Source organism: Corvus cornix, chromosome 17, assembly GCF_000738735.6.
Source record: "Corvus cornix cornix isolate S_Up_H32 chromosome 17, ASM73873v5, whole genome shotgun sequence".
Taxonomy (NCBI): Eukaryota; Metazoa; Chordata; class Aves; order Passeriformes; family Corvidae; genus Corvus; species Corvus cornix.
The window spans coordinates 4,454,267-4,477,187 of NC_046346.1; the positions used below are offsets into that span (position 1 = coordinate 4,454,267).

Here is a 22,921-nt window from a genome sequence, read left to right on the forward strand (position 1 = left end):
CGCTGAGAGCTCCTCACCCTGCAGCGGGGCAGCCTTTCAGGGGGCCCGGGGCCACCCCTCCTGCGGGAGCTGCTCCCACTGCTGTGACGAGGGAAAAGCCTGGGAGCACTCCCGGCCACAGCTCAAAGCCTGGAGCATCCCTGAGAGTGGGGACATTGCCCACCTCTCTTTGCAGGGCTGGATTTTTCACCTGAAAAGCAAAAGGAAAAGAAGCTGAAACGTTTCCTGTGTTTCCAGCCCACCCTCGCCTCTGTTCTATACCAGAGAGGCTGGGCACACATGGGTGGCCCATGTGTCACTGTCCTTTGCTCTCCTCTGCATGTGCAGCTCCGTGACAGACCCTGCAGAGCCCTGGACAGAGGAGACTGTGGGGACAGGGATGGGGATGGGGACAGGGACACGGATGGTTCCTTCCCTCAGCTGCTGCAATTGCTCTTTTTTTACTTCCCTGCCAGTTTACAGGAGGAAAGAGGTCCAGGATTTTAAGAGTTTCAGAGGGTGCAGGCAGGAGACAGAGTCCCCTGGGCAAGGCAGAGCTGGGGATAAGGTGCCCTCGAGTTGTGCTGTGCTGGGGGAAATGGCTGCATTTGGGGGCAAGGGGGGAAGCCTCCCTAGGAACAAGGTGACTTACTTGCCTTGGAGTAAGCCTTTGCCATCAATTATAAATAAACAGGATCGTGGAAGGAGCTCAGAAATGGTTTGTGTGTGATGGGCACCACGGCCACAGGGGGACAGGGACAGGGATGGGGCAGGTGAGGGACCTGCTGGTCACTCGGGGAGTTTGGAAGCTGCTTCCTCGCCCGCCTGCCTTGTTGGGGCTTTGATTCCTCTGACAGCATGCTGAAGGATTGATCTGAGCGGGGATAAATAATTCATGAGCTTTTTCGGGTTTTTTGAGCAGCTGTGAATTCTGAGACGTGAGCTCTGCACAGCAGACGCTGTTGGGACTAAAAGAACAGTTTGAGGAGAAAGCTGTATATTTTTGTTGTTGTTGTTGTCTGTTGCCGTTTATAATTTTTAATCTCCTTTCTCCTTCTCTCCTTTATTTTTTTGTTCATTGTTTTCTTCCCACACACGAGGCCGGTTTGTTCCTGAGGCTCTCAGCAGGCGGCTGTGGCAGAAGCAGCGTCCCACCGCGAGTGGATGGCTCCACCAGCCGAGGGCACTGGGCGGATCCATGCCCTCTGCCTGCAGGGAGATGCTTCCCGAGGGTGTTCCCTGCTCACAAGTGCACCTCAGATCCACCTCTGGCCGCTGCCACCTACGGAGTCTGTGCTGCTCCAAGCCCTGAAGTTCAGGGGGGTTGGATAATGCCTCGATTCCTGTCTCACCATCAGGGATCCCCTGGGAAAATGAGAGTGGGAGCAGAGCATGGAGGGGAGAGAAGCTGAGGACCTTTCCCCAGGGGTGTTTGGGCACAGGGCTAGAAAAGCTGGTTGACAAAACAGCATCTGCCCAGCCTGGGCTGCCAAAACTGCCCCCTGCCCCGGGTGAAACCTCTGTGACAACAGACAGGTGATTAAATGGTATTTAATGTTTCCCAGGTTATCTGGTAGCATTTGTTAGCTGAGACCCCTCCTAAATCTTTACCATCAATTTAAAATCAACCGTGCAAAGATGTGAACGTTGGAAGGAGAAGAACTTCCAGCTTAACCCCCTGATTTCACTGAACACCCATGGGCTGACTCCAAGAGATCCCAGGAAGGGAAAATGGGGTTCAAAAAGGAAAGGAAAAATTAATGATAAAAATATTCTCTTGCAAGTCAGCCAGAAGTTTTATAGCTGGGTTCCCAGTGGAGGCAGGCGGTGCAGGGAGGCAGCCACATCTGGGGGGATCTGCTAATGCCAACACAAGTCAGTGCGGAAAAATCTTTGTGGTAGAGAAGTTTATTTAGGAAAACAAGAACAAGAGGCAGTCCCTGCCGTGCTGAGAGGTCTGTGAAGCTGCCTTGGGAGCCCCTGAGAGCAGCGGGCACTGCTGCTGCCATCGGCCTGCCGTGGAGGGGAGGAGGGAGGTGAAGCGGGAGCTCTTTGCCTTCCTGCCCCCCAAACCACCCCAAGCGCTGCTGTCTGAGCCCAGAAAGCCCCTTCCTGGGATGCAGGGCTTGCAGCTGAGCTGGTGGGGGGGTTCTGCAGCCTTGAGGGGAGAGAGAAGAGCTGAGACTGGACATGTGTCCCTCATGCTCTGCACGGCTGAGATCTTCTCCAGGGGCAAACCCTCACCGTGCCCTGGGAAAGGGATGGGGCTGGGCCCTCAGTGGCTCCACAAGCACTGTTTATGCCTTTCACTCCAGGATGGGCTTTTCTTTGTCCCTCCAAGCAGCTCTTGTTGGCCAGAGCAGCAAAACTAGTACAAAACGTTTATGGGGATGTGTTCGTGTCCCAGGGAGGAAGGTGTGGTGGAGGTTTTCACCACGTCACCTGACTCTTCCAGGATTTCATTTGTTTGCTGTAGCAAACATTGGACGTGGGAGGGGATCTTCAGGGACGTTGGGGTCACCATTCCCAGGAAGTCCTGCAGGTCCTTGGCTCCCAGGAGCTGATGGACATTTCCCTGCTGCAGCTCCTGAGCGGGGAGAGGATTCCACCCTGATGGGCACTTGGGGCTGTCTCATCAGCCATGAGCAGTTTCAGGCTGATGAAAATTATTCATGAACTTGTGCCGAATTGGATGAGGACTTGATGAATGGGGGGGTTGGGTTTTGTGTCAAAATGTTTCTTCATAATCCTTAAAAGATGGAGTATCTTGACTCTTTGTTTTGAAATGATGTGAAAGTAACTAAATTTGGCCAACACTAATTTCATAAAGAAGGAGAACACCTACACAGCGTGAGGCATTAGGTTTAGTGGCAAAACATTCTCAGTATTTTTTTTCAATTGCTTATTTTGACAAGGGATGGAAATAGGAAGCTTGGGGCGATTTGGTTTGGGGTTGGTTTTTTTTCCTGAAGGCCACAGTAGTTTTTATATGCCTGCCTTTTGCTAGGTGGGTGGAGGTGCTCGAGAGCAATAAAGCAATATTTGTACTTTAATTCTTGGCCTGTTCCAGAGAGGAGGAGGAAGATACTTCAGCAACAGTAAGTTATCTCCAATATCAGCCAATTAATTAATCAGTCTCTGGGATCCAGCTGCCAAGGCAGTTTAGCTGGATTTTGTTTCTCTTTGGTGGCTTAATGATGCTCACAACTTTTCCTTTGGACAAGGTGATGGACCTGCGGCAGTGAAAACTTGCCGTCAAGAGCTTGGATCTGCCCATTCCCACCTGGCTGCCACAGAGGAGGCACAGCTGTACCAAGTAGAGGAGATAAACACTTGAAATGTGCGATGAAGGAGGCTTCAAACATCTCTGCTACCTGCAAAATAGATTTCTGTTTCCAGCTCCCCTCCTGAAAGCCACAGAGATCACAGGGAGAAGCTTGGAATAGGTGGAAGTCTATGGCGAGACATTACTTATTCATGGCTTAGTGTGTAATCATCCCCGTGAAGAGCTGGGCTGGGAAGGGTCACTGTAATTCAGACGGATCCTGCTCACACATGTCCATGTTGGGTTGGTGGAGCCCAGCACTGAGCAGGACAAGGAGAGTGGGACACTCACATTTCTTGCAGTTGGAAAAACACAGGGAGGGGCTTTTCTTGGAAAACACTGCTTCAAACGTGGTCCTTGTTGAAGAGCAGAGCAGCTGCCTGCTCTGTCCCAGTGCAGAGAGGTGAAGAGAGCACCTTCCCTTGGAGCTGTGTCCTTGAGGGAGGTGCAGCACCACCACGCTGGCTGTGACTGGGAGGCCTTGAAGAGGTTCAACAGCTGAAAAGCAGGAAGGGAGCAGGCTCTGTCCCACATTTCCAGGGTTCCTGTAGGAGCTGAGGGGTGCTGCAGGATGCACACGGTCCCTGGGTGTGCTCCTCTCCCCCATCACTGCTGCGAGCGCCAGGGTGATGAGCACCGGGTGCTGCATCCATCCCGTGCGATTCCCGTGCTCCTGGACAAGTTGTTCCTCCTCAGAAATGGTGGCACAAAAGCCGGTGGGAGAGGAGGCCCGTTGTGGGAGGAGGAAGCCGGTTCCATTAATCAATAGGAGATCAAATGCTCCCGGCCGGAGCGCGCGCTGCAATTACGAGTATGAGATTTGCGGGTAGTTAGCACATCGCTGCTAATTAATTTGCTGTGTTACAGGGTCTGGCAAAGGGCTTCCGGCGCCGAGTCTCCTGCAATAATTCACCCAACAGAGAAAATGAACCATAATGAGAGTTGATGGACAGCTTCAGCGGGCAGGACTTCATCCCATGTGGGAATGCCACTGCATTCCGAGCTGCTCCTGAAGCTTTCCACTGCCCCAGACACCAGTGTGGAAGGAAGGAAACCTCTTTTATTTTAGCCAAATCTGTGCTGATTATTCGGGGAACCGGAATTTATTTGCTGTTAGCACCTTTGACTTTAAAAGTGCCTCATAAACCTGAACAACACCCACAGCACTGCTGTCAATCAGACACGGACACCTCCGTCCTGCAGGTGGGAAGGAATGGTGGTGGAGATGGGATCCCCAAATCCCCCCAGCACAGCAAGAGCAGGGGACTGTGGGGGACCCTGTGTCCTCCTGATGTTGTCCAGACCACGCTGGTTTCTGGTGTGGTCAGCAGAGATGGGCACAGGGTGTCCATGCCTGAATGTCACCTGCCCTGTGCAAGGTCACCTGTGCTGCACTTGTGGTCCTCGACCATCCCAGCTGCTCGCAGCTGTCACTGCACAGCAGATTTTCAAAACAAAAATGCAGGAGAGAACTGATCCTGGATGCTCAAAGGATGTCTGGGAGCAGACAACCTGCTCTTGCACGCCTGGCTGTGGCCTCTCTGGGGCTCCTGTCCTGGCTGGGACCCGGGGCTGGCTGCTGGCACTGACTCCTCCTGAACGGCACTGGGTGCTTCTCGGGGCCTTGCACAAGTGCCCAGTCTGCTCCTGCCTGGAGCCAGGATCTCATTAGCTCACAGTCCAGCGTTGGGCTGGTGCTGCATGTCTGACTGCATTTGTAATGCTCCTGCCCATCGTGGGCCTGGGAGTTGCTTCTCCCCCCAAAAGCAGAGGATGCTCAGGGGCTCCTGTGTAGATCGATCCAGAGAAGGGGCCTGAGTGCTTCCAGGAATGGGACTGGAGCTTGGTTTGGGGTGAATGTCACCCTGAGGCATTGGGTAGCAGCTATCCTAGAAGCCACTCCTTCCACCCACTCCCAGAGGCTCGTCCTTGCTCCTTTGATCAAACTGAAGTATTTATTCTGTGTGCCCCCAGATGCTACCAGCAGAGCTGTGATGTGCCGTAGCCCAGGTGTTCAGGACAAACCCAGGTCACTCTGCAAAGCTGGGTGCTGGGGGTCTCCATCCCCGAGGGATACCAGGCTGGCCCAGGCTCCCTGCTGCAGGCTGTCCCCTGACCTCGGTAAGTCACTCACAAGGTGGGTCCTGGGGAAATTCAGGCTGGACAGGGCCTCGGGAACAGCCTGGGTTCCTCTCCCCTTCTTTTGTGTGCAAAACTGATAAAGAAAAAAAGGAAACAAACCCCAACCATAAAACCAAATCAAACCCAACCAGTTCTTCAGCTTTATTTGGATGGAGGCCCAAAACACAGTCTGGCGAGGCCCCGCACGGCGCAGATGGAAATCCTATCTGGGGCTACTGACTCACAGCACTAAAAAAAACCTGTTAGTCAACGTTCAAAAGGGCTGGAGCTCCTGAAGAAACCCTCCATGGTCCCCAGGGGGATGCTCCACTGGGACTGCTATGGGTAGGGGACTGTTCCCTGGGAGTTGCATCCCCCTGGGCTGCTCCAGGGGCGATGGGTGTTGAGCACTCAAAGCCTCAGCTGGGTAATGATGTGGATGTTATCGACCAAGATCTTCGTCTCCCGCTCTCCTGTTTACTGATTTCCCATCCCTCCCCAGTGCACTGCATTTTTTAATCCATCCAGGTCATGGCCTGCTTGAGTGGGGCCAGCCACGGGGTCAGTACTAACGATATGCTAATGAGGCTGGGGCAATCAATTCCCCCTAATCAGGCAATCGATCCCCACTGCAGGTGCTCCTGATCTTGGGCTGTGCAGGAGCAGCATCTGATTTTATTGTTGAGGGGTTCTTTCAAGCTGTCACAGCAGAAACAGACTTGGAGGAGACTTATAAGGCTTATAATGAAAAAATTATTTCAAAAAAATTAAAAAGAAGGTTTGGGGATTGGGAGTGCTGTCTTGCTGGAGGTGCCTGCTACGAAATAGCAGGGTTTTAGTGGGTTGTTGGTCTCCTGTCTGCTGTAGTAGCCACAATCAGATGCACAGGAGCAAGCAGGAACAGGATTTTTGATCCCCTGTAATATGTTTGAGCCCTCTAATAGGTTTTAGTGTCAACTATTTTTAGCTCAGGGAATTTCCTGAGCCTGGTATTGTTTGCCCCATCTCATCGAGCTCCTCCTTCACTCTCCCCTTCAGTTTTTTTCCACCCATGGATAAGAATTTCAGCAGCTCAGCTGATATGGGAAAACCCATTTAACCATCTCTAGTCCTTGAAACAGGAAAGGTCACCTGAATCGTCCCCTCTGCACCTGGAAAAGGAGACGGCGTTGGGAAGGCAACTCTGCAAAGCCTGCACACGCTTCCCACTCCTTGGGTTTCAGTGTCTCATTGCAGCTGGAAAGGCTGGAATTAAAGTTGCATGTGTGTAATGTCACACAGTCCCAGCGTGGGAGTAGGGATGAGCATCCACCCCAGGCCTCCAGCACGTGGATTTAATGGCAAACACTCTCACACTGAACCCAAACAGTTCCTCCCTGGGTTCGTGGTGACACTCAGCTCCTGGCACAGCCTCGCTCAGCCGAGCGACGCCAGGATGGCACCAGGGCCGGACCCGTTCCTGGGCCCCAGCAGGAGCTGCAGCACTGCCACCCAGCAGGCTCGCTGGGTTAATTAGAGGTGTTGGGATTTATGCTTTTGCTTGGGGCAAAACCCTCTCTCCAAAACAGCCCTGCCCTGAATTAACCCGGGCGGCACCCAGAGCCCTCCACGGATCCACACAGACGCCTTCACCGGGGCTCAGATCCCGTGTTCTCCCTCAGTCATGCCCAGTTACTCCCAGGGAAATAAAATAAGGAGCCAAACAGCAATAAATGCACTTCAAAACTGACCAGTACCTCTGAAGTGACAGCAGCTGGGGGCAGAAGGAGCAAACCAGTCCCTGGGAGGGAAAAGCACTGGCAGCACCAGACAGAGCTTGGGAGCAGGGGATGGCCAGAGGTCCTGCAAAGATGATGGAAGAGCTGCTTGCTTGAATAATGTGGTGGGTGGCAGAGATGGAGGCAGCTCTCAGGGTGCACCAGGAAGTCACCAGTGCTGCCCACGGTGCCAGCATGGGGCTCACCAGCAGCGTTTGCCCTGTCTGGGGAAAGATGGCAGGGAGGTGTTTGTGTTATAGGGAGGTGAATCTTGCTGGACACATCTTCTGGCAGGTCAATTAATTCTGCACCTTTTTTCCCCCTGATCAACCTGTCAGTTCCAATATTATCAGTAATTAGAACACATGTCCAGAGTCCTCTAATGCAGTGTGAGCCGTGAGCCGTGCTCATCCTGGGCTGATCCGGTTGCACATCCTGGCACCCTCACCAGCATTCCCAGTGCCACGGGGCACACTCGTACCTGCGGCACTCAGGTAACCACGGGCTGCTCCCGGTCCTGCCCGTGTGACACAGCAGCTCCCGCCAGCGCTGCTGAGTCAGCAGGATCCTCGCTCCAGCTGAGTCAGCAAAAGCACCGTCGGTGCCGGGCTGTGCCCCTGGGAAAGCGGGCGCTGCATCCGAGGGGGAACAGCCACAAACGAGCTCTGGCAGATGAAGCGGTGGCAGCAGTGAGATGCTTCTATCTGTCCGATGTCATCTGTGGCCACACAGTGATCCCGGTGTAGCGCCAGCACGGAGGGGACCGGACGAGAAGTCGGCCCCGCAGGCACTTGGTGACAGGGGATGTTACAGGTGAGGTTACAAGTGAGGTTAAGGCAGTTTTGGTCCCACAATCACCCCAGGACTGGATTTACCGTGCTGGGCTCTGAGGTCCCCGAGCACAGACTGAGTGGGTGCCACCCCAGCAGAAGCTGCAGGGCTTTTCAGGGCTTTTTTCAGTGCCCCAGGTGGGGCAGTGGGCTCCCCAAACTTGGGGGTCACTGCAGCCATCGAGCTTTGCACAGAGCTGCAGCCCCAGCTCAGCCCCTGCCCTGGCCAGAAAGCAATGGGGTGTTTGGGGGGCTGAGCTGGGCACAGTCACCTCCCCTCCAGCACCCCCTGTGCCAGCCTCTCCTCATGTCCATCCCCTCCTGCTTCCCTCCAGCATCCTTGTCTTGGGATTGGCGTGTCCCTGGTCTCGCTGCAGCTTGTCATTGTCACCAGTTACAGCTGGAATTGGCATCGCCCCTCTCAAGGCCGGGAGGAGTTTTGGGGTTATCTCTGCGCTCTCCCCAGGCTCCACTTTCCCACCACCACGCTCCCCTCATCAGCAAGAAAACTGTCTTTTCCTAACTCTTATTAAGCCCTAATTTTCATCTTATTCATTACTACCAAGTCATTAAGCTGGCAAGGAATGGAATGAGGTGAAATGAAAAGAATTGAAAGAGACCAAAGAGTTTGGGGTGGTTGGGTTATTTTTTAAAAGAGAGCAGACAATAATCTCCCAGGATTAAGCAGGTGAGAGCAGCTAACCCTGTGGAAGGGCATGTAGGACTCAGAGACGAGCTTTCTAATTAAAAAGAGGCATTGAAGAACCCCGGGGGGCATCTGTCTGCTCCTCCCTGCTCAAGGAGGTGACAATGAGGACACCGGGCACTGTCGACTCCAGGACCGTGAAGCAAATCCTCCTTCACTTCAATAAAGCTCAAATAAAAGCTGCTGAAATTGGGTGTTCTGGGGACATTGTGAGGCTCCCAAAACCAGCCTCTGCCACAGTCTGTCAGTGCCACACTACAGCCCTGAGCTTTTATATGTATATACACACACCTGTATATGGGGGGGGGAGTAAACATTTAGGGGTATTACTTAATATATTGATATGTTAGATATAAACATGCTAATATAGTAATATGTATAAATACATTTCAATATATGTCTGTATGTATAAAGCCATTGCTTTCAGGAAACAATCTTTGACTCAGGGCTCCTGGCACAGACCTGGCTCATCATCTCCTTGCTCTGGGATGGGGCTTGGATTTCCCTGGTGAGCATCTGGGAGGTGCTCACAGCCCAGCTTTGAGAAGACCCGAGCATCCCATCCCTCAATGGGTTCCTAACACCCCCATTCCCAAACCCATCTCCCACACAGGCTCGCAGCCGCTGGGCAAACCCGAGGGATCGGCTGCTGCCTGGGCATGTCACACCAGTCCGTGGCTTTTTTCTATTTTTATTGTTGTTTCCTCAGACTGAATTAAAATAACAGTTCTACAGAGAAATGTCAGAGCTGCCAGAGGAATCCCATCTCTCTGGTGACTTCATTAGCGCCAGTGCCTCCAGTCAGCAAAGTCACGGGGCTTTATTAGCGCGTGGTGGGTTTTTTTCTCTTGCCCTCACATGCAGAACCCTCATTAGTGGGAAGATGGAGCACTAAAGAGTCCCGTTAAGTTTCCATCCAGGTTTGGTTTCATCTCCTCCTTTCCTGACACGAGGCCCCACCACCTCCAGCTTCACCGGCAGCAGGAGCATGTGCACATCTCTAATCACCTCTCTTCCTGGTCTGGACTGGTGTTACTGGTTTTAAACTCACCTGGGCAGAAAGGTCTGAGTTCCTGGGGTCCTGATTCAGCTGGTACCCAGCAGACTGGGGTTTGTTTCCAACCCGCTGCTTCCAGCCCTACTTCACATTCCACACAGCCCTGGGTGAATTGTGACCCTGCCAATCTCTCGTTCATTTTTGATGCATTCTGGATTGTAAGAGGCTGTTATTTTATGATGGATTAATGATGCTGTATTTGCTTTTAGCCTGTTTTATGGTGCCCCAAGTGCCTTGGCTGTAACTCTTCTGTTTATTTGTTTTATTATCCCAACAGGCTGCTCACAGAGATCACTGTGGAAACACCCCCTTTCCCCACTGTGGGCTCCCCCAGCGAGGCTGGAGGAGATATCGCACCCCAGGTAAGGCACAGCTCACCTGTGCCGTGGGAATGGTGCTTTGGAGCTGCACTTGGGGGATCAGGTGTGCTGGTTGGGAGGTAGGGGCTGCCTGGGCAGGGAGGGGATACTGGAAGCAGTAGCTGCTTTAATTCAGTGACTCTCTCGGTGCATCCACTCATTGTCTGCAGGGCTGGGCGTGGGCACTACCCTGGAGCAAGAGGAGCTGGAGCAAGGAGCCAAGGGCTAAGGAGAAGAAGAGAGGAGCTGTCACTGCTGCAGGTCACATCCATTTTTTGCCATCCCCACAGCTGGAGCCTTTCTCCGTCCTCACCTGGGTGCAGGTGTGCTGCTCCTGACACAGGCTGTGCAGCCAGGTAAGGTCTGAAAGGCAAACACAGGCTCGGGGTTCTCCCCATCTTTGGGGATGACCTTGGGGGTCGTCCCATTGTCCCACCTCCCCTCCCCTCCCTGGGCGGTTCCCCACTGCCTTCCCTCCCTTCTCCTCCCCTCCCCAGGGGCTGGAACATTTGCACACAGGTATCTGAGTACTAATAACCCACATTAACACCTTGGGCTGGTGAGTGTCACCACCAGGGGCCAGACTCTATTGCAGCTGAAAGCCTGGAAATTTCCAGTAGCAATTTCTAGCAAATTTCCTCCTAATTTCCAGTAGCAAAGATCAACTGGGAGCTTCAGGGATTAGAGCAGTGGGTTGGAGGGGGAAACAAGAAATGAAAGAGGAAAATAAACATAAAAGTCATAGAAAACAAATAGCTGGCAGTAATTCCATTAAATCAGATGTTTTTAAAAGGAAATATTAAAATATTAACTATGTAATTAAGTATTTATTAATTAAAAAAGAAGCCAAGCTGCATTAAGCTGAGCAAAGCCCAAATCATGTGCAAATTCTTGTTTAGCTCAGCTGCCAACTCAATGGACCTTGATTGTGTCTCCCAGGGCCTTGGGCTCGGGTCTGTCGAAGGGACAGGGAAGCAGATTTGTGCTGAAGTTAGAAGACCAAAATCCCCTCAGCATTTCCAGTTTCCAGTTCTCCCTAGGTAAGAGCTGCCCGTGTTGGCTTTTCCAGTGGCTCCTTCCTGCAAATCCCCACAGCTGCCTGTGGAGCTGGGCTGGCGATGGTTTCCCTGGCTGTGCATTGCTGCCATTCCTCCAGCTTCTTGGCAATCCCTCCTCTGGTGGCATCCAAGCGTGCTGGGACCCATGTGCTGCTGTCCTCGACCTCCCAAACTGCAGGAGCTGGGTGTGGAGGTGAATCACTAAGGCACAGACTGGGATGTCTCAGCAACTGGTTTGGGGGAGACCTCGGTGTCCTCCTGCGAGGAGCTGGTGTCCCCAGGCCTGGGACTTGCGTGGCTGGAGCTGGTGCCAGGGTCACATTGAGCTCTCCCAGCCTGGGGAGCACGAGCTGTCTGGTGCCTCTGACAAACTCATCTGTCACCGAGTGAGGGCCATGGGCTGCGAGACGCCGCAGAAGAGAGAGAATTAAAGAGGGAAAGAGCAATCAATACATTATTTAGCAGCAGGAATGCAAATGACAAAAAATTAATGAGGCCTCTCCCCCCACCCCGCACCCTTCCCCCAGCCCTCCTTTGCTGTAAGATTGCTGACAAATTCTCTGGAAAATATCAAAACAGCCGGAGGGTGTAACCTGCCAGAGTGATGCACCATTATCTATTATTGATGGAAACCTTGACAAGTTCCCTTTAAAAAAAGGAGAGAGAAAGGGAGGGAGAGAGGGGAAAAAATTGCATCTAATCTTTGTTTTAAAGCTACAGTTGCTCATTTTCTCTTCCCCGAGGGCAGCTAAGCAACAGAAGTTGTCATGGTGGTGTCACCGTGTCGTGATGCTCCCTGAGCCCCAGCGTGGCCGGGAGCCTCCGGGCTGGGCTGGGCTGGGCTGGCAGGGAATCTACAGGGTGCGTATGGAGGAGGAATATTTGTTTCTTCCCCTGTAAAGAGTCTTTTAAGCCTCATTTAAAGATGAAATAGGGCTGAGCTGGCAGAGACGGCACTGGGGATTGTGTCTGGGGAGAAGTTGGGGGCTTGGGGTAAGAGGGAGGGAGAAGATGATCAAAGCAAGCCATGTGGCAAATCAGGGAGGAGAGAGGGGCTGCGGGACAGGAGGAGGAATTCCTGGTAGAAAAAGTGAATGGGGGGAAAAATATCCTGCAAGTCCCTGAAGTGTATCAAACCCCGTCCTGAGCAGCAGAGAGGCGAGAAGCCACGGCAGCCAGCACAGAGCCACTATCAAACAGGCTGGTGAGGGACACACTGCAGGGATTAATACTTAATAAATGTCACTGGCCTCCTGACAGCTCCTCTGCTTTTGGCCTCTTACAGCAAACCAGCAAAACCCTCAAATAAACCATGTGGAGCAGGTGATCTCAGCTGCTCCTGTTGTCCCTTCACCCTGAGCCAGTTGCAGCCTGTCCCTAGTCCTGCTGGTGCCACCGTCCCCCTGCCACACAGGGGGCAGCTGGGCTGTGTTGGCTGCAGACCCCCCTGTCCCACCCAGCCCTGGGGATGCTGTCAGCTGCAGGGCAGGGGGACAAGCCAACGGAGCCCCCCCAGCATCCTTCCCTCCATCCCCTTGACCCTCCTCGAGCACCCACCTGGCCCTGAATTTATAACCTGCTTTCCTTTCTCTGCTGTGCCCTACTGACATCCCTTGCTGCTGAGGAGGTGTGCAGCTCTAGGGAGGGAGAGCTGTTGTTGCAATGTGGGCAGGAGCTGTGGGCTCCCACCTGTGTCATCGTGCCTCAGTTTCTCCAGGCACAGGCTCTCACTTTGAGGTCCAGGATGAAGGACACCTCGTAGATGCCCGTTATTATTATTCACTGTTGCTTTTTTATAGGTCCTCAAAAGTCTTTCTCTCATCTCACAGCCAAGTCCATCAAGGATGCTTACGGGATCTATTCCAGGCACATGCTGAAATCCAGCTCCTGTTTCCCCATCAGTAGCTCTAGGCCTGTCCTCAGGCTATTTAATGTGGAAGGTACAGGAATTACCCCCAGAGATTTATTTCCCCACCCCACTGTCCTGTCTTCAGCTGAGTCCATGCCAGAGGCCCCAGATCCTGGGCAAGACAGTTTGTAGCTTATTAAATTTAACCCTGGCAAACACTGCTGTTGTTCCAGTTTATGCCCACTGGCCTTGAAGATCCTGCTGAACTCCACATTCCTGTGAATCTTCATGGCAGGGCACCCTGCAGCTCTGCCTGTTCTTGGTTTGAAAGGCACCATCCTCAAATTGCATTGAATGGCTCCTGTTTTGGTGCTGCAGGGGCAAATTTGTGCTCCCAGCCACCTCCTCCACCCCAGTGCTTTGTATGCCTCTGCCATGCCCTCCACATCTTCACCTCTATCCCGTCCCCTCTTCTTCTAAAACTAAATAAGTCCTAAGTCTTTTTAATCTCTTCTCATGGATTATTGATACTATTTGTTGCAATTCTTTGGATCTTTTCCATTTGTGCTCTATCCTGGCTGAGATGATGGGGTGATGATCAGGCTCTGTTGAAGGTGAAGTTTATAAAGTCACAGCAGCAACATTTGCAGTTTTGCCACCTCTCCCTGCTCTGTCCAAACCCTCTCGCTTTGGGAAGGTGCAGCTCCTGCCCATCACATTCCCTGCTCCTGGACCTCCCTGCAGCAGTGCCAGGCTGCTTCCCTTTGGGTTTATCTTTCATGAAGAGCCCATCCACCTGCAGAAGGATCTGTGGTTTTCTCCGTGTGTTTTGTTGCAGTAGTTGAGATCCACAGTCGCGTTTCCCAGCCCCTGCTCTTTTTTGAGTTCTCGGTTCCTCAGCCACTGCTGGGACTCATGGAGCTCTTTTGAGTCCCTCCAGGCCTTGTTGCTGCATGGTCCAGAGCCCCTCTGGACCCCCCAGACACAGAGGTGATGCTGCTGCTCCCCGTGGTCCCTTAGCAGCATCCCTGTGTAATGGGGAGCAAACGTGTTTTCCTTCTTTGGCTCGCTCCAGCTCTCTCCCAGCACATCCACAGCCTCAGCAGCTCCTCGTGTTTGCAAATCCAAACCCACCAGGGGGTGGTGCAGGCAGTGCACAGGCTCCCGTTTAACTGGGGAGGTGGCCCAATTTATACAAAATTATTTTGGTCCTTGGGAGATCTTGTAAGCCCAGGGGGTGGCAGGCAGGGCTCCCCACTGCCTTCTCTTTGTGCCCTACTCTTTGGGGTCTTGGGGGGACAAAGCCCCTTTGCCAAAGGGCTTTCCCCACTCATCCAGCTCACCTGGATACTTATTAGTTAAATATTAGTAGTTGAATCACTTCATTTTTTTGTTATTGGAAGGCAACTGGGCTGATTCCCTGATTTTATCCCTTGGGTTTTCTTCAAGTTGGAGTTTGGCTTTTACTGCTTTTCCAGCTTGCTGAGGGGTTATTTTATTCCTGTTGCAGCCACAAGGAAATGAGTCTTGATGTCCATCTGAAAGGTGCTGCATGCTGAGTTTTCTGCCATCCAGACCATAGCAGTGTCAATTTTATCAGAAACTGAGCTAAACCCTGCCCACCTTTAAGCTGGGGAGAAAACAAGATTTGGTCCCATGCTAATTGTACTGAAGGCTGAGTGACCTTTTTCCTTTCTCTCCTGACTCCTTGGTTAAATCCAGCCACCCCTAAGCATGCAGGAAACATCCCCCAAATACCACAGCCTGCAGGGAAGCACAGAAGGCCGAAAGAAGCAAAACGAGGTAACAAAGCTGGGAAGGCAATTGGAGAGGCGATTGCTCATTTGAGGCTGCCAAAGAATTGCGAAGCTCCAGCTCCTGCAGTGGGACCCCCCCCCCAGCCCAGGTAGGCAGGCTCTCAGCTGACAAGGAAATCAGCATTTCATGGAGCTGAAGGTCACCCTTGGGCCAGCTGTGGGGGGACAGAGAGCAGCTGCCGTGGTCACCATGGTGCTGGAAATGTCATGTCCAGCCAGAGCATTGGTTTTGCTTTTCTATTGTCTGTTGTGCTAAAGAAAGCTTTGTTGGCAAATGTACTTCATGGGAAGTTTATCTCCCTGCTGCTGACTTTGTGCAAAGCAAAATAAGAAAGAAAGAAAGTAATAATAAAAAGAATCCAACATAAATTCCCAGGTGGAATCAGGAGGTTAAGTTAAAAAAAAAAATAAGGAAGGAAGAAAAAAGACACCAAACAACCCATCAGCACCAGCTTGATGATGAAGAGAAGCACTGTGGGCTGAGGAATAATGGTTTGAAGTTTGCATCGTTATCAGAGAGATGTGCCCCACATTTACAATGCTCTCTGAAATGTATTGGGGCTTGTGTGGTGTAATGGGAGGGACATGGGGGTCGGTCAGTCCCTCCTTCAAGGCCAGGAGGGCCAAAATGAAGACTTGCATGGGACATTGCAGTTTGTCACCCTGCACGAGAGGGACCTCGGAGGGGCTGGGTGGGAATCACTGGTTCATGTTCATATCAACTGCCAGGCTGGTTGCTGTACTCATTAATGAGGTCCTGAGGTGTCTGTGCCTTTCCTGTCTAATTGCAAAGGTGAAAGGGCTGTTTTACAAAAGGGGAAACTGAGGCACAGAGAGGCCAGCCCACCCCAAGTTATCTTTTTCACTGAAAGCAAATGAGTTTCCTCTCTGCCGTGCACATCCTCCGTGCTGGTGCCACTCTCTGTCCAGAGGCAGCGGTGCCTTACCCGAGCCTGGATCTCCTGCAGTCTTCAGGATTCAGCACGTCTCACTCCTGACCTGCCACAGGCTCGTTTATTCGGTGCTGGGCTCCCCAGGTGAGTTTGCCAACACAGCTCATTCCTGCCCTGCAAGACCTCTGCTATTTCAGACCACGACTACCTGCAGCTCCCCCAGGCTTCTCCTTCCTGCAGCTGCTGTCAGCTGTACAGACCGTATGGAGCTTCAGCAACATGGGCAGGTGACACTTTGGCTTGGGCACAAGGTCTCCCCACCCGGGATTGGCAAGGAGAGGAAATCTAGGCTGTCACGTCCAATTGTACTTTTCCCTGGGTGACCTTTGTTTACATAACACAATTTTTATTATTTGACTTTGTAATATTGATTTTGATTTCCTTTTTTGATTCATTTTTGTTTCACTCTTTCCTGCTGGGAGTGACTTGGTTCACCTTCAGCATCTGCTTGCTCTGTAGTGTGAGGCAGGAAGGGTCACTTGTCCATGGAAAATGACCTGGAAGGCAAGCCAGGTTTTAAAGAGGGCTTGTGTATGAGCTGGGCTTGCTTCTGGTGCTCTAAATTGGGCCCCTCCATCCTGTCCTTCCTGAATACCCCTTGGCTTTATGGTGAGTTGTCTCCCTCATCCAGAGGTGGATGGGAACTGCATGGCAATGAAGCAGGTCTGGATGTGGAACTCCTCCAGTCTTTGCTGGCAGTAGGACCTGCAGGACCATCTTCTGATGAAAGGCGGAGTTTGCCACAGAAATGTGTCCATCTCCTTGTGTTCCATCTTCAGCAGTGACCCATGATGATGCTTCAGATGAGGGAAGAATTCAGTTGCAGCAGGCAGAGTCTAAGGGAAATTTCCCACAGACCTGGTGTATCCAGCAGCCTGTGCCATGAGACAACAAATTCCCTCTCCTCTGCTTGCTCAGTGCACAGAGGTTGGCCAGGGTCTGTGATGCAGGGCACTAGGGGATGTTCAAGCCATCCAAAGGGGGTGGGCTTGGGACCATCTGTGTCTCTGGGAAGACGCCCTCATTATCTGCAAGTGGAAAGGACTGCCCCAGGATATCCTGTTCCCTTCCTCTGAAAGAAAGAGGATCTTCCCACCTTTCCTGTCCTCAGCAACACAGACTCCAGAGCCAGAAGGGTCAGGTCTTCAGAGACCCTGCTCAGAGCTGCTTTTACTCTTCAGGGGCAGCACAGACAGACCATGATGGGGTCAGCAAAGTCAGCAGCCGAGCTCCAGCCATGCACAGCAGAGATCTTTATTCAATTACCTGCCACTATCCCAATAAACCCCAGGAGGATGAGCCATCGATGTGAACCTCCATGTGTGGGGAGGTGAAAGGACAGCCAGACGTCTGACCACTGAGGAAGTTTCTGCTGACAGAAACACCTTGGAGTGCCAGACACCTTGTTAGCCAGTATATATTGTGCTGGTGATTCACATGCTTATGTTTCCACTGTGAAATACAGTCCCCAGTGGAGGGAGAAGATTAAACCAGAGAAAGAACCGTTACAGCCTTCCACCCTTTCTCCTTCCATCCTCACCTTCCTAATTACTTTAAATGTACAAACGGTTTGTCATAAACTGTTAAATATCTCTCTCATGTTTTTTTTTTTAATAATCCCAGGGCCTGGGGTTCTTCTCAGTGTCCCTCCTCAGACCCACCTCATCCCCTGTGGCACTGTGAAGCTAACAGTTTTTTTCCCAATTTACTTCTTTTCACAAAAGACTGAGAGAAAGACATCAAAAAGCTTTACTTTAAGCTGCCACTTTAACAGATACATGTGAAAGTGCAATTTATTTACTTTTTGACTAATCCCCTAGTGCCAGTGACCCGAGTCTCTACCCTCCTGCCCACCTGGCTATTGGTGTTTTACAGATGGGGAGCCCCGAAACAGTGAGTGACCCACCCCAGACATCCAATGGGTTTGTTGGTCTTGGACCAGAAAATTGTCAGGGGAACAAAACAAAACAACAAATCAAAGGTCTGTGACCAAACAGGGAAGGGACCAAGGAATTTCAAGGTTGGGATGTTGCAATAGGACAAGGGGTAATGGTTTTAAACTGAAAGAGGGTCAATTTAGATTACATATAAGGAAGGAGTTCTTTACAATGGGGGTGGGGAGGCCCTGGCACAGGTTGGCCGGAGCAGCTTTGGCTGCCTCATTCCTGGAAGTGTTCAAGGCCAGGTTGGACGGGGCTTGGAGTGACCTGGGATGGTGGAAGGTGTCCCTGCTCGTTTCAGGGAGTTTGGAACTAAATGACCTTTAAAGGTCCCTTCCAACCCAAACCATTCTATGATTCTGTCACTCCTTGTCCCACTGCAGACTGAGGACAGCGTGCACCTTTGGGGAACATCCTCGCAGCTGCTTCCTCGGGATAACCTCTGCCGGGATTCTCTCCTCTTCCTTGCTTCTCTTGGCCCAGGCTTGCGCAGGGCGCGGGTTGGGGGGAGCCAGCGGTGGCCCCCAGCCCCATGTGCCGGCATATGCTGCCCTCTAGAGCCAGCACCCAAATCTCGCCTTTTTTAAAGGAAAAAGCTGGAAGAAAGCAAGTCCTGACAGTCCTGCGTGAGAATGGGAGAACCGGTGGAAACTCCCCCCGGGGCTTGGCAGGGTGAGACCCCTCGGGGGGACCAGCCCCACGGCCACGGGAGATGCACAGGGGGAACCCTGACCAGCTGCCCAGACTATCAGCTCTCCTAATAATAACAACTTGTCTCTCACTCCAGCACACAGAGCACAGGGGTCTGCCACACAGCTGGGACCACCAGCCAGGTACCATCAGCTGCTGCACCGAGAAAACCTGAACACTGACCCTTCCTCGAGGAGGTGAAAGTGGGGATGTGCCCAAGATCAATGTCTCCCATTTGCCTTTTTTTTGCTCATATGAACTTTGATGCAGCTCACATCACGAATATTTTTCAGGGAGCTGAGCTCTGTCCCTTTCTGCACCGCTCCTCTGAGTCTCTCACCCAGAGCGTGTCCCCCATGATGGTGCTGTCTTTTCCTTCCCTGAACAATTCCTCTCCTTCACCACATACTGGCATCCCCCTCCTATTTTTTCCACCCCTGAACACCTCAGAGGAGTTGCAGCCATTAGCAGGAGGTGAGAATCTTGCCCTTCTGCTTTAGTGGCTTCGAATGAATAATTTTTTCACCTCTTCCCAGTGGCAAAACTTTCCACCCCTGCAGGCTGAGCAGGGGTGGTGCAGGGGCACATGGAGTCATTGGGGTGTGTTTGTCACCTGGGGGTCCTCGAGCACATTGGAGAAGGTTTTTAGGGAGCTCTCGGAGTCTTAATCAAACTACATCCTGAGCAGCGATGTTATCAAGGCCAGTGCTGGCGCAGAAGGCATCGTGCAAGGTTGGCTAAATTGCGTTTCCCTGAGTAATCCCAGTTATTCCCTGCTGCTAAAGCCCACTTGGACAGCTTTGTTTGGGGTGAGTGGCCGCTACGTCCTGGGATTTCTGCAGGGACAGACACAGCAGGACCTGAGCCGCGATCCCACAAACTGGAGGGGAGCAGGAGAGGAGCAGGGCTGGGATTTGGGCAGAGCTCTCACTAGAGGGCAGGAGCGCTCTTTAACTGCGCAGCTCAAGGCCTGTTGGCATTTCTTGCACAATTTCCCCTGTTCAGTGGGTCAGTTGTAAAGTTCAGTGACTCACTGCAGGAAATGACCCTGTGGGGCTGCAGTTTATGTCTGCTGGCCTTCCCTAGGTGCTGTCAGCCCGTCTGGGGCAGCCTCCATCGAGGGGTTCCACCATCTGCCGAGCGTTCCTGGCGGGTTTTGCTGCCAGGGAGTTTCTCCGAGCGAAGAAACATTTAGGGAAGGAGGATCCAGATGTTGCCCCCGCATCTTGCATGTCTCTGGCTTTAAGGTGAACTTTAGCACGGCGCTCTCATCTGATAGCAAAGCAGGTACCCAACATATTCTTCATTTCTTCTTCCTGATGTAGCATCAGCACCTGAAAAATTGGCTCTTTGTAGTGTGTTCCAGTATTGCTCCCTCTTGAAGGTAACCAGCCACTGCCGGCCCTTTACCCAAATGCACTGCAAGAACCATCCCTGTGGGATCTCACGCTGCTCTGTAACAGCCTGAAAAGTGACATCTCCCTTCACAGACCTCCTCCTGCTCTCCTGGCCACAGCTCTCCCCTTAACAACACACTCAGATGGGCACAATCGGCTCTGAGGTGTTTTTCCCCAGCTGACTCCAGGGGATATTTAGAAGCATCAGGTTTTCCCAGCGTTGTGAGTTACATCTTAATGCAGAAACCACAAGAAAAACTCCAGCATCCCCCGGAAGGCAACACATCATGGGCACAACGGGGCTTTTTATATCAGAGACTATGAAAAGACCTTCCAATTTGGTAGCTGTTCTGTTCATATCTCACATTATTGCACACACGCTCCTTCTCCATTGCCCAAGTCTGAAAACGGGAGGGTGTAAGAATAGCAGCTTGTTACTTCATCTGTCTGCTTCCTGTGTGTACTCCCAGTCGGGTCTGCTCTCATTAGCATCACCCGCTGCAGCTCCTCGTTACTACTGCTCACTAATCCGAGTGAGTCAGCACAGCTCAGCGTGGCTACAACAGCCACCATTTACATCTGTGGGAGCCAGAGGAAAACCTCTACCTAGATACTTCTTTTTTGTTAGGTTTATTAAGCAGATGCACCCAGGAACTCTCCACAAGCTTCCCAATGAAGAAAATAAATGAGAGAAAAATGCATACTCTGCCTCTTAGACATTTCCTCCTATACCTTCTGCCGAGCCCCGGATGTGTGAGATGTTTAAACAGGCTCATGAAGTCACTTCCAAAGTTGTGTGTAAAGCTTACAGAAATAGCAACCTCGTGAATGATTTATTTGATAAGGGAAGTAAATAGTCTCTGACAGCTCACCAGGCTTCAGATTTAGTGGCCCGTAGCACAGGGCTACCTGCAAGTCATTGTTGTGATGTTTGTCCCTAATGAAGTTGTAGAAATGAGTTAATTTTCAAATACAACCATAGTTATTTTATTATTGCCTGGAGCCCTTCCCCCCGGGCTCTGCTGTCACTTCCCTCTGGAGTGAACCCACTTGTCCCCAGGGAGCTGCCACTGCTCCCTGGGCTCAGGTGAAAGCAAGTGTGTAGGTTGGGATGGCAAACACAGAGCTGGGGGTATCAGCAGCTGGGAGCAGGAGCAGGAGCAGGAGCAGGAACAGGAATGGGATGACAGCGCTTGTCTGTGGCTACTGTGGGGCTGCCAGCAGCCGTGCTGGGCAACCCGGGGTCACCTGTGCCACAGCTGCCCTGAGTGTGGATTTGGGGTGTCTGTAGATGCCGTGAGGATGCTCTGAGACAGCAGCACTGGTGTCCTGTTGCAGTCAGCTTTGCACAAATCCCACCTTTGCTCCCTTTTCATAGAATCACAGAATCATTAAGGTTGGAAAAGACCTCCAATATCATCAAGTCCAAGCTCCTAGTGAGTACCACCATGCCCATTAAACCATTTCTATTCATTTTTTGAACACTTTTGGGGACAGTGACCCCACCACTGCCCTGGACATCCTTTTCCAATGCTTACCTACTCTTTCCATGAAGAAATTTTTCCTAATATTCAATCTGAACCTTCTGGCATAACTTGAAGCTGTTTCCCCTTGTTCTGTTGCTGGTTGCCTGGGGGAAGAGGCTGACCCTCACCTTGCCACAACCTCCTTTCGGATAGTTGTAGGGAGTTAATCGTAATTGATTAATTTTAATTTTGCTGCTGACTGCTCCAAAAGAAAGATTCTGCTGTGGCAGCAAATTTGGAAAAAGGCAGAACCTGTGAGTCCTGAGGAGGTTCTGAAGAGTCAGGAGCATCAGCAGGACATCCCCAGGCAGCTCAGGATGGGGGTCCCTGCTCCTTCCAACCCCGCATCCAGAGGATTGCATTTTGGGGGCAAAACCACCTGGGTTCCTAGGAAATGACTGAGGGAGCTGGGGCTGTTCAGCCTTGAGAAGAGACCACATTAATGTGTGTAAGTATTTAACAGGTGATGCTGAGAAGATACAGCCAGGGTCTCCCAGTGGTGCCAACCACTCGGACATGAGGCAACGGGCAGCGACTGATGCACACCAAGTTCCACCTGGACACGAGGAAGAACTTCTTTCCTGTGCAATGACCACGCATTGGAACAGGGAGAAGAAAGGGCGTGGAGTGTCCCTCACTGGAGATATTCCAGACCCATCTGGACGCAGCCCTGTGTCGTGTGCTCTGAGATGACCCTCCTTGGGCAGGAGGTCGGACCAGCTGACCGGCTCCGGTCCCTCTCAGCCAGACCCATCCCGGGATCCTGATGCCCATTCTGGGATTCCAATCCCATTCCAGGATCCTGATGCCCATCCCAGGATTCTGGTCCCATCCCGAGATCCTGATGTCCATACCGGGATCCTGATCCTGATCCCGGGATCCTGACGCCAATCTTGGGATCTGCTCCTCATCCCGGAATTTTGATCCTCATCCCAGGATCCCGATGCTCATCCTGGGATCCCGATCACATCGCGCCATTCCAATCCCATCCCCGGGATCCCGATGCTCATCCTGGGATCCCGATGCCCATCCCGCTATTCCGATGCCCATCCCGGGATTATGATGCCCACCCCGGGATTATGATGCCCATCCCGGGATCCCGATGCCCACGCTGAGATCCCGATGCCCATCCCGGGATTATGATGCCCATCCCGGGATCCCGATGCCCACGTTGAGATCCCGATGCCCATCCCGGGATTATGATGCCCATCCCGGGATCCCGATTGCCCACGCCGAGATCCCGATGCCCATCCCGGGATCCCGATGCCCACGCCGAGATCCCGATGCCCATCCCGGGATCCCGATGCCCATCCCGAGATCCCGATACCCATCCCGGGATCCCCATGCCCACGCCGAGATCCCGACGCCCATCCCGGGATTCCGGGCCCGCGGGGGTTCCGTGCCCGCCCCGCCGCCGGCCCCGCCCCGCGGTTCCCTTTGCGGCCGGGAGGCGGCGCTGGCGCTGGGCGTGCGCGGCGGGAGCCCCGGGCCGCCCCTTCCCGTCGCGGCCCCGCGGAGCGGGTCGGGGGCGGGCGCTGCTCCACGGCCGCCGCCGGA

General features: G+C 52.5%; 1 long non-coding RNA gene across 1 annotated transcript; it reads left to right on the forward strand.

The window, feature by feature from the left end:
• The first annotated feature begins 9,814 nt into the window (after positions 1-9,814).
• LOC109144380 lies at positions 9,815-15,039 on the forward strand. The gene is made up of 5 exons (XR_002045135.2): positions 9,815-9,933; positions 10,053-10,137; positions 10,305-10,490; positions 11,074-11,174; positions 14,764-15,039. It is a non-coding gene; the product is annotated as an uncharacterized LOC109144380 (long non-coding RNA).
• Positions 15,040-22,921: the final 7,882 nt, after the last annotated feature.